General features: G+C 35.4%; 1 pseudogene; it reads right to left on the reverse strand.

Annotated features, from left to right (window-relative positions):
* Positions 1 to 9,027: 9,027 nt before the first annotated feature.
* Positions 9,028 to 9,717, reverse strand: LOC117029622 (THAP domain-containing protein 2-like; annotated as a pseudogene).
* Between the last annotated feature and the right edge of the window lie 832 nt (positions 9,718 to 10,549).

Consider the following 10,549-nt stretch of genomic DNA (forward strand, 5'->3'; position numbering starts at 1 on the left):
TGTTCAGTATCCCATTCTCAAACTATGTGATCAATATGGTTCAATAAAGACATATTAGTAATCAGTTTTAATCTCAAATATTTTAGCTACAAAAGATTGTGGAACTCATGCCTACGTACTATGATAAAAATTTCTGCTCTAGAGCATGCTAAACTGTAACTACCACAAGCCATATTGGACTTTCTACTGACAATATCATTGTAATTTTGTATGTCCATAAGGAAGTCAGTTGGAAAAATAAAAATCACACTTACAAACACAAAACCTTTTTTACCATGAAAATCCAGGCAACCAAATATCTCCCAGGAGAAGAGAGGAGAGCCATTTGCATTATCTCTGAAGAGTATTTTATGATAAAGGCCACTGTATTTGGGGAGCCGGAATGTAAAGGCTTTGATGGAAGCACCAGGAACCAGACAAAAGGGATGGTGTGTGCTGTGGATGTGAGGGATGGAATGAAGAATATAAGAGAGTAGGTCAGGTAATCAGTGGGGGAAGACTATAGTAATCAACTTAAAAGTGTGCTGATAAACTGAGCAAAGCACAATAGTAAGTATCAAGAGGCAAGTAGCACTTAGCAAAAACGTGATGACAAAGGATGAACAGGATTTGGAAATGGACTAAGTGTGGTGAAGAAATAAGAATACTAGAATGACTCCCAGATTGATAACCTAGGCCAAATTGGTAGATGCTCATGCCACAAACCAGGAAACAAGGAAGAGAGTTGCATTCTCAAAAGTTAGATTCCTTCAGTCTTTTGCCTTTGGCAGTTTCATGTGCATCTTTTTGGCGTGCCTATGCCTAGTGAACCATCGTGAAAGCAATAGCTATTCATCAGAAATTTATTAGACAGGTAAGCCTCTCTATTTACACCTCTGTACAACCATAGAGAAATAGTTTCCTTTTGCAAGCAAGCAAGAATCTTCCTCATCCCTAATCTTCATGAAGTCACTGAAAAAATCAGTTTCATGGGTCTGGGTCTCCTTTTCAGCCCCTGGGTGAGAAAATCCAGCAAGTTACTTTGAAACATTTAGCATTTTTTTCTTTGGACCATTCAAATGACTTCATAGACATTATCTCACCAATAATCATTCCATCCCAGTGAAGTAGGCCAAGGAACAATTTATTCTTTTTTAAAGGGTAAAAAGAGGTTAAATGACTCATCTAAGAGCTGGAAATAGCTCAGTCTCCGAATTCAGCTGTGTGTAAGAGCCACTGCCAAATGACTTCATAAATGAGTGTAAGTCGAAGGTTATTGATATTTCATTTGAACTGTTGGAGTCATCGTTTACTAGTAAGCGGAGAGTTCAGAAGTGGTCGAGAATCAGAAGATTATTTTTTTCAAAGTAGGCAGTTTTTGTTTTGTTTTTTTCCTCTGACCCATAGTCTTCTGTAAACAAGAATCTTCAGGTGATTTTCAATATCAATGGACTATCCACAGCATCCTGTACAGTGATTCCATATTTCTATTTAAGTAAATCAAGGTTCGTATGGTATTACCCTTGCTTTGCAAAGTTTACCATCACGAAGAATAATGTGATGATGGAATTTAGAGTCTAGACTTGTTTTGAGCCCTGGTTCAACCACTTTGCGAATTGATCATGCTTGAGAAAAAAACCTAAAATTTTCTTAACCTCCATTTTATCAAACAAAGAGATATACCTACAGGAATTTTCCAAACTTCACAATCAAGTAGATCGCTCATCTACTTAGAAGCATTATTTTAATATATGCTAAAGACCTCAGGGATATGAGCAAAACCTTTTTTTGAAATTTACCTTCTCTGTTTAAGACACGTGTTTGGACTCAAGGATATGGCAACAGTAAGAATATGGCCCACTTCCGTTTTCCTGGAGTAACCTGAATAACTTGAAATTAAAAATGACCATACGTGTGAAAGTGCTTTGAGAACTGTAAATGGCCCTAAACTGTACGTTGTTCGTTTTAATTCTATTGCTATCCTCCTAACTCCTGTTTTAAGTGTCCTCAACTGATTTTATAATGCAATACCCCAACTTCCAGCAAAATTGGTCCCCGAGTATTTCTGCACGTGGGTTCCGTCTGATGAATATACTTTTATTTCCCTTTAGACCTCATTCAATGTTTATAGTGTAACCAAGTGACCTTTGACGGTGACTCCACAGTCTCCTTAGTTTCCACACAGGGAAATGGGCCGAAAGTAGAGTTGCCCTGCTGTGAAACGTCCGCGTCATTTCCTAACCTTTTCTTCCCTTCACTGTTTCTGATGGGTCCTAAGTAACGCTGTTTGAATTTCAAAATGTTCAGCAATCTTTTAAATCAAGTGCCTCTTTCTGTCTTTCCCCCTTAAATGAGCATTTCTCTACCATTGAATAACTCATGCGTTATTCCACTGTGATCTGTATAAGGAGCTTTTTCAAATAGGAAAGCTAGGTTTTTCAGAATGTCTCCTGACTGGGAGACTAAGTCTTTGCCACACTTCTAGGTCTCAGTCTCCTCACCTAATAAACAAGGATAGTCTTACATGCATAATCTTCTCATAGGGATAATTAATAGAAAATAAAGCATTTGAACTTCTTTGTTAAGCAGAGGTAGAATTTTTAAAATAACAATGCCATAATACTATTGGCTTGATATCAATATACCAATACATTAACTAACATTGAAATACCATTTTGGTATCTAATATTTAATATAGATTTGATGATTATAATTAAACATGTATTTTAGATGTAACTTGATGGGCATGCAAATTTTACTCTCAGAAAATAGAGCCAGAGTATTAAAGGCTAATAGGAGATAAGTGGAACTAAAACAGGGAAGGTAACCATAAGGATATATTTAACAGGAAATCCCTGTCACATGTTCTAGATTCTCATCGCTCTTAACACTTGGCAGATAAAGTACTATTTTTCTACATTTTTGCACCTTTAGTCCTTTTGAATATATCACCACTTATCTAGAGCTAATTTTCCTTATTTGTAAATAGGCAATTAGATTTGAAATTTGATTTGCAAAATATCAGCATTTGAAATTGATCTTAGAGCCCTAATGTATTTCTAAGACTCTTTTGTCTTATAAGATAGTTAGGAAATAAGAGACTTATAAGCTATTTTGTCTTTGTTAAACAGGTTGGGAAACACTCAACATGTGCCTCTGTCTTGCAGCTCCACAATGTGCATCTGCATTTACATTCTCACAGAACCGAAAGACCTGTAGGAAAAAAACAAAACCTCCTTATGTTTGCTTAACTTAACTCTTACCAAAGTAATGTGTAAGTTCACAGTCTAGCCCCACTCAGATCCCCGCCCCCTTACTATTTTAGTGCAAACCTGCCGGACATCCACCTGCCAGCACCCGCTCCCCTTTGCCTGAGGGCTTTCTCTGTCCCTACCACCAGAGTTTTGCCTGCCCATACAGGAAGCAAAAATGCTGAAGAATTAACTCTGTCTCCTCCCAGAATCCCTCTGCAGACATTGATGTGCTGGTTTACTCTGGTTCCCTGAAACTCTGAGGTATGTGTTTGACACGGGCTTCCAGAGTTTCCCCATGGGCTAAGCTCCAGTCACCCTCAGTGGAATCTGGTACCCTTTCAACTGACATGCCTTCCTGTCCTTCTTTCCTAATGTTTGCTTTATCTCCCAAATAAATTAGGTACACTCAGAGTCTGCTTGGGGTTGTGGTGCGGGGAGAGAAGGAAATCTAAGTTAAGACACATAGTGAGGCTACCGTGCCTTGATAGCAATTCCCAGTTCCACTTTCCAATAACCTAAATATATTGATATTATTTCTGACAGTTTCAGGACACAAGCCTCCAGTACTTGGCTTCTCTGAGTCACTAAATAAATGTGTCCTAAATAAATTAATTTCTCTAGAGGGCAATACCGTAGATCTTTGCAAAGGAAAAAGCATGAACTCACAGGACACCACTTTAAACCTTCCTATCTTATGGGAGGCTTAACGAACATACAGGTTGTGTCCTAGCTGGTTTTCCACTGCCTCCTCGATAGGTCTCTTTGTCTCTCCTGTGGCCCTTATGTCCAATGATACAATGGGTCAACACTCTTTTCTTTCCTCTCCACACTTTGTTGAATACATAAGAAATTCTTGTTTCCTCTATGTCCTTAGACTTCACCTTCAATAAATGAAGGAAAAGGAACTTATTAAACCCAGTAATAATTCCATTTATTGAGAGCCTACTGTGATAGAATATATACATATAGTGATTTCATTAAATCTTCAAAGAAGTCATAAGTAAATATTGTTCTCCCATTTTGCAGATGAAGACATGGACTCAAGCAACTTAAGTAATTCTTCCCAAAGTCGTATAGTTATTTAGGGGCAGAGCCAAGTTTCTTAATGAAGCACGTAGGATGCCAAAGTTCATCTCTTAATCTCAATAACATATTGCTTCCTCTAGTAGTTTAACTCTTCTTTTTTTTTTTTTTTTTGCATTTTAAATAACATTCATGTGCTTTTAATACAAAAAAAAAATAAGTACAAAAATGACTCACATTTCTCCTTGCCCATAAAACCCCAATTTACTTTTTATTTTTTTCAATTCAGGGTTTTTGAGGTATAATTACATACAGTAAAATCACCCCCTTTTAAGTATACTGCTAGGGTTGAGATGTGGATTAGAAAAAAGCAGAAGTGGTTTCAAATATGAGGTCTGTCACTGACTTTGTGACTGTGGTGAAGTATCTAAAGTATTGTAAGCCGGTTTGCTTATCCTCAGAATGATGTAAATAATAATATCAATTCCATAGTTGTGATTAAGCATAGTTTCTAGCAAAGGGAATTAGAATACCAAATAGTACTTCTGTAGACTGTGTGTGTGTGTGTGTGTGTGTGTGTGTGTGTGTGTGTGTATCAAAAAAGAGTTAATACAAATTTAATGTTCCCATAAAGACAACTTCAGGTACTAGACACCCTTGATGATTGCTTACTACAGTCAAGGTAATTTTTAATCGAAGTGCTTGATTAATTTAGCTAATGAATTAGACAATGCTAGATGTCATGGAAAGTGAGATTTGTTAGGAAACTCAAGTTTTCAGTGTCCATAGTTCTGCTCCATACCAACAGGATTTCCTTTCCCTTCCTGTGTCAGACTTTACATAACTCCATCTCCTCTTTTATTTTCCTCCTTTTTGGAAGAAGGAACTTTGCCAGGGTTAGTATTTTACCCATTGCTGCTATGAAAATAGTATTTCTCCACCCTACAACTACCTTTCTGCCCATCTCAATTCCTCTGTGTTTTTCAGACCTCCTTGACATACCACTGGAGATATATGTTAATCAAACCTTTGTTTTCAAAGTTTATGTTTGTTTCATTTTATAAAATGAAGAAGTATAAAAGGAAGAAATATATTAAAGATGAGGTCATAGACTCTTGAAATTGACCAAAAATTTGCCTACCTCTTTATTTTTCTGTGAAAAAGAATTAGAAGTTTCAACTTCCCACTGCTCATACAGCTGAAAATAAAATGATAACACAAAATGAGGTTAAAAAGGGAGCTTTTTAATCATGATAAGCATTGTGTGTAAGAGTTCATAGAAAATGGAACTTTCTTACCTGGTTAGTGAGAGTAAAGCTTGGTTTATTATTTCTGCAAAACCATTTGGCAATATGTACTGAAAGCTGTAAAACAGACTATATGCTTTCATTCTGTGATTTCTAGAAATTTATGTTAACAAAATATTAATTTATCTTGAGGGAATAGTTTCAAGGATTTTGAACATAGCAAAGTTTGCAATGGTGCAATTAAGAAGTTAGTTAAATAAAAACCTAGGTATTCATAAAATGGAAGGTGATTATCAGCCATTGAAATTAAAATGGAAAATGACATAGTTCTCCAGAAAGCCTTAATAACCCTGACAGATATAAGGGGGTTATCAGAAACAAACAAACAAATAAACAAACAAACAAACAACAAAGAACTACAAAAGGAAAGAAATGATAGGTGAAGTTTAAGAATCTCTTTAACATTCTGAATTCCTAAAAGGTGAATTATCTCATTCCTGAGAAGGGAGGGGCATACAATATCCCATGTGGCCACTCTCCCAAGACCCAGGAAACATGCCTGAAACTTAAAATAATGCATTACAAAAGGCTGTGAGGGAGATCTTTTGTCTATGATGAAAGTGCTCTTCTATGGATTATGCATCGGTCCTGGAAGAATGTACTCGTGAGTAGTGGTGAAAGCAACCAGCAAATAGTGCAGACATGAAATTATTTATAGCCAAAATATGCAAGTAACTTTGGGATAGCCTAAGGAATTCAGCCTTCAAGACTATACAGAGGGTGCCAAAAAAATGTGTACACATTTTAAGAAAGGAAAAAACTATTAAAATTCTAATACAATGAATGACGCTAGCAGTCGTTTGATTAACGCCATCTTTTGACCGAACGTCATATTACACATTGCTACTATAATTAAATTCAACTTTAAAAAGTAATACATAGATAACATCTCTTAAAATGTGTACATTTTTTGGGCACCCCCAGGTTATATGCTTCAGAGACAGGGACTTAAGGAATAAAGAGAATATAGCTGGAGAGTCAGATTGGGGAACTATCCCAGAGGACATTCAAAATTGGAAATTTAATCCTCAAATGCATGCCTTTAAGCCAAAGTCATTCCCAGCCACTTATCTGGTTGTGGGAGACCTATCTAAAAGCATTAAATAATGCAAATGAGCTGTGATTGAGTCAGCATTTATATAAATAAAAATCCTCAAGTTGAAATTGTGTCTCTAAGGGAATAGGCAAGGAATATTCCTAGGATGAGCACTTAAAATTGCCCAAACATAGTAATTTGGGAGCATGAACAAGATAATACCTACCCAGCTAGACTGCTATTTCTGTGGAAGTGAATTTTTACAGAATCTGATTCTGTCCTTCAACTCATGTCACACTCTTATGGGAGGAATTAAGGCAGTAGGGTAGGAAGTGAATTTTCTTGGCTGGATATAAATATTTACCAGGAATAGATATAACAAGGTATTAAATTAGGTTTGTACTTTTTACACACACACACACACACACACACACACACACACACACACACACACAAATTTTAAAAAGAAAGACAAATTTTGACCTCCACTGACTTAGGGAATATTTTTTGCAAAGTGGACAGTGTATCCTTCATTGTTTTCAGTTGTTGTCCAGAGGGTGCTCTTAACTTTTAGAGTTTTGCAGATGTAATTAAAGATATGGACCTTAATATGGACTATCTAACGGCTGCAAGCTGCAGAGATGTGTGGAAGAGGAAACGGAAATGATGAGGCAGAGGGGAAGATCAGAGATTCAAAGTAGGAAAATAATTTGTCCCACAATTCTAGCTTTAAAGATGAACGGGAGTCCAGCCAGGGATACCAAAAGCCTCTACAAGCTTGAGTCAAGGGTGAATATAGATTTAGAGCTCAGTAAGAACACAGGGCTAGGATAAAGATTTAGTGGTCATTATCTTAGAGGAGATGAGTGAAACTATGGGACTTCTGACGAGGAAGTAACTCACCAAAAGTGAACTCTTAGAGAAGTAAAAATGCCTGACTCAAAATGTAGAGAACAGAATATTTTGTAAAAGGCCTTAATGAATGTCAAGGAAAATGATGATATGTAGTTTGTTAAGTGACCTTTAAAGCAAATTGCTTTATTAAAGAAATGGAAATGAAGGGGATTCACAACACGTCAACCACAGCTTACTAAGGAAGAAACAGGTTATGTAAAACTAATATCATTTTTATTTTTTCTTTGAGAATTTGTCTGAAAGAGCTTAAATGATAGCTATAAACAGTAATGAGATTTTAATACAGCCAGTGTCTCAGAAACAATGAGACAATAATGATGCAAATCATTATACTTGAAATAAAATACATTAAAAAAATGTATCAATAAGCTTTCTGAAGTCAAGTTAAATAACGTAAACCACATATTTAAAGTGCCATTAATTTTATTTCTCACCAGTAGACTTCTGTGTAAGATATATTCAATTGATAAAATGTTGGCATAATGTTATATAACAATCACATTAAGTTTGAAAACAAATTTCAAGTAGAAAAATAATTGTATTTTAATATGTTTATAATAGTTTTATTATTTTATTATATTTATGTTGAATCATTTTGGTTCATATAAATATATATGTTTATATATATATCTAAGAAAATAATTTTAAAGGTATGTCTCTACCAGATTTTAATATATATGGTAAATCAAATATTTTAGGTCAATGCTATCTAATAGAAATATAATGAGAGGACCATATGTAATTTTAGACTTCCTAGTAATCAAATTTTTAACTGTGAAAAATAAGAGGTGAAATTAATTTTAATATGTATGTACTTAACCCAATATATCCAAAATACTATCATTTTAATGCTCAATCACTATAAAAAATGTTTAATGAGATGTTTCTCCTACTTGTTTTCATGTAAGTCTTTGGAATCTAGTGTGTATTTTACACTTAGAAGACATCTCATTTTTGACCAGCCATAGTTCAACTGTTCAGTAGCCACATGCGGTACCATACTGGACAATATAAATTTAGATAATTGTTTATTTCCAATAGCATATTTTATTTCAAAATGACCATTCTATAATTTAAGATTTTGAAGCACTTTAGAAGAAGTCGCAATTAATGACACAGTTCAATATTAGGATGTTTTAACTATAAGCATGCTCACCTTGTTTTCTACCTCTCTACCAGCCTCCAATTGAGTTGTTCTATTCCTTCAGACTCTCGATATTCATTCAGATCATTCATATTTTCCTCTATAAACATAATTCTTCAACATTGTTTTTCTTAGTTTATATGTAAGTAGATTCATGCTTACACTGTTCTTTATAAGCCAGTTCCTCCAGGCCAAGTTCTTAACATTGACATTATTTTGCAGATTTATTGGATTTAATGTATTTATTTGGTTCATTCTGTTTTTACTTCAATTATAACTTTATTAAATACCCCTTTTTGGCATAATTTCCTTAAGTATCTACCTTTGAATAGAATGAAGTATGGGCATCAAGTTCTATTCAGGCTTATCTTAAATGAAGGTACCCTTGTTCTGTTTTAGATTTAGAGAATTAGTAATGTCTTATCTTGTACATCTTGTTCAGGAATGTTGAAATCCTCCAAAGAAGACTGCTTAAGGCAGTTGGTAAAATGTGTTATACTGTGCGCTTAGGTAGTATGTTATTTGCTTCTAGATTGTTCATTAAGCATGTGGCTTTGATCCATCTTCGAGTTCCTCTGCGTTCCTTTTGTAGGCAAGCTTTCATTTTCATTCTTAAGCTTGCTCTTTTTTCCCCCAGTTTAATTATCCTCTTTTTTTGCATCCATACAATTCCTAAAGGCATAACTGTGTTCAAGTAGTACTTGCTGACTACTACTGTTTGCTTTTAAATTAAATGGTCTGGTTGGGGTACAACTGTTGTTGTTCTTCAAAAGATTTCTTGACTTTGAGTTTCATAGACTTTACATGGGCACAAAAACCAAAAATGTTTGGAATAGCATCCATTTTAAGTCATCAAGTCTGTCCTGTTAGGTCAAAACAGGAGGCTTCAAAATGCTTTGAACAAAGAAAAGTATATTTTCCTGACACAAAATATTTGTGCCTAACTAGGCAAACTCATTCTTTTCTTCTTTTAGGATCCAAAGGAAACCTATAGAAGCTGAAGTTAATGTGCTTGTTGCAGGTAGTAACACAGCCTGCCCAGGCACAATTAGTCAGCATTTCCCTTTTCCCCCCATTCCGCGCTCTTTTAAGCCTGTTCTGAGGCGTTGGCTGCTCCGCTTCTTTTGGGCAGAGATTGGGCCAAGTGAGGCAGGAGAAGGACCCACCAAAATGAGTCATGGGATGGGGTGAGAAGAAGGGTGTGTTTGTGGGTATATGGGGTAAGGGGAGGTTGTTGTCAGCCTTCCCTTTCTCTTTATTAATATGGCAGGCTGGAGCCTGCAGAGCCCACAGTCCTGGAGCTCCAGGCGTCTTCTTTTGCCTTCACCAACATGGTGGAAACAACCCGACCCTCCCTGGCCCCCAAAAGCTTTTGTTCATCAAATTTTTCCATTAGTTCTGCACTCTCCATTTTTATCTCTCTACTGTTTTGTCTTCAAGTCTTTGAGAGCTTGTCATATTGAATTCATTTTCACAGTAAATTTTTCTATAGCAACTTTTTTATGTGTAATATTATAAATGTGGAGGATTTAATTTCTTTTTGTCTTGTTTTTTTTCACCTCTCTTCTGCATGTAAACTCTATTCCTTATATTATATTTTTTTTCCTAATTTTCTTCATGTACTGTCTATGTTAAAAGAGATTAAATGTAATCTATTTTCTTTACTATATTGTGTGGGAATCCTTCATCACAAATTTTACCTTACCTGAAGCTTGTTTGCCTTCCTCACTGAATTACAATCTAAGTGGGTTTTGTTGTTGTTGTTGTTTGTTTGTTTGTTTTTTGTGCTTGATGTAACCAGGGAGAGAGAGAACTCAGTAAGAACTCTGTGAATATTTTATTGGAAGGAATAGTTTTGAGTTTTTTTGGGTTTTTTTTTCTATGAGATTTT

This window comes from Rhinolophus ferrumequinum, chromosome 11 (genome assembly GCF_004115265.2).
Source record: "Rhinolophus ferrumequinum isolate MPI-CBG mRhiFer1 chromosome 11, mRhiFer1_v1.p, whole genome shotgun sequence".
In the NCBI taxonomy this organism is placed as follows: domain Eukaryota; kingdom Metazoa; phylum Chordata; class Mammalia; order Chiroptera; family Rhinolophidae; genus Rhinolophus; species Rhinolophus ferrumequinum.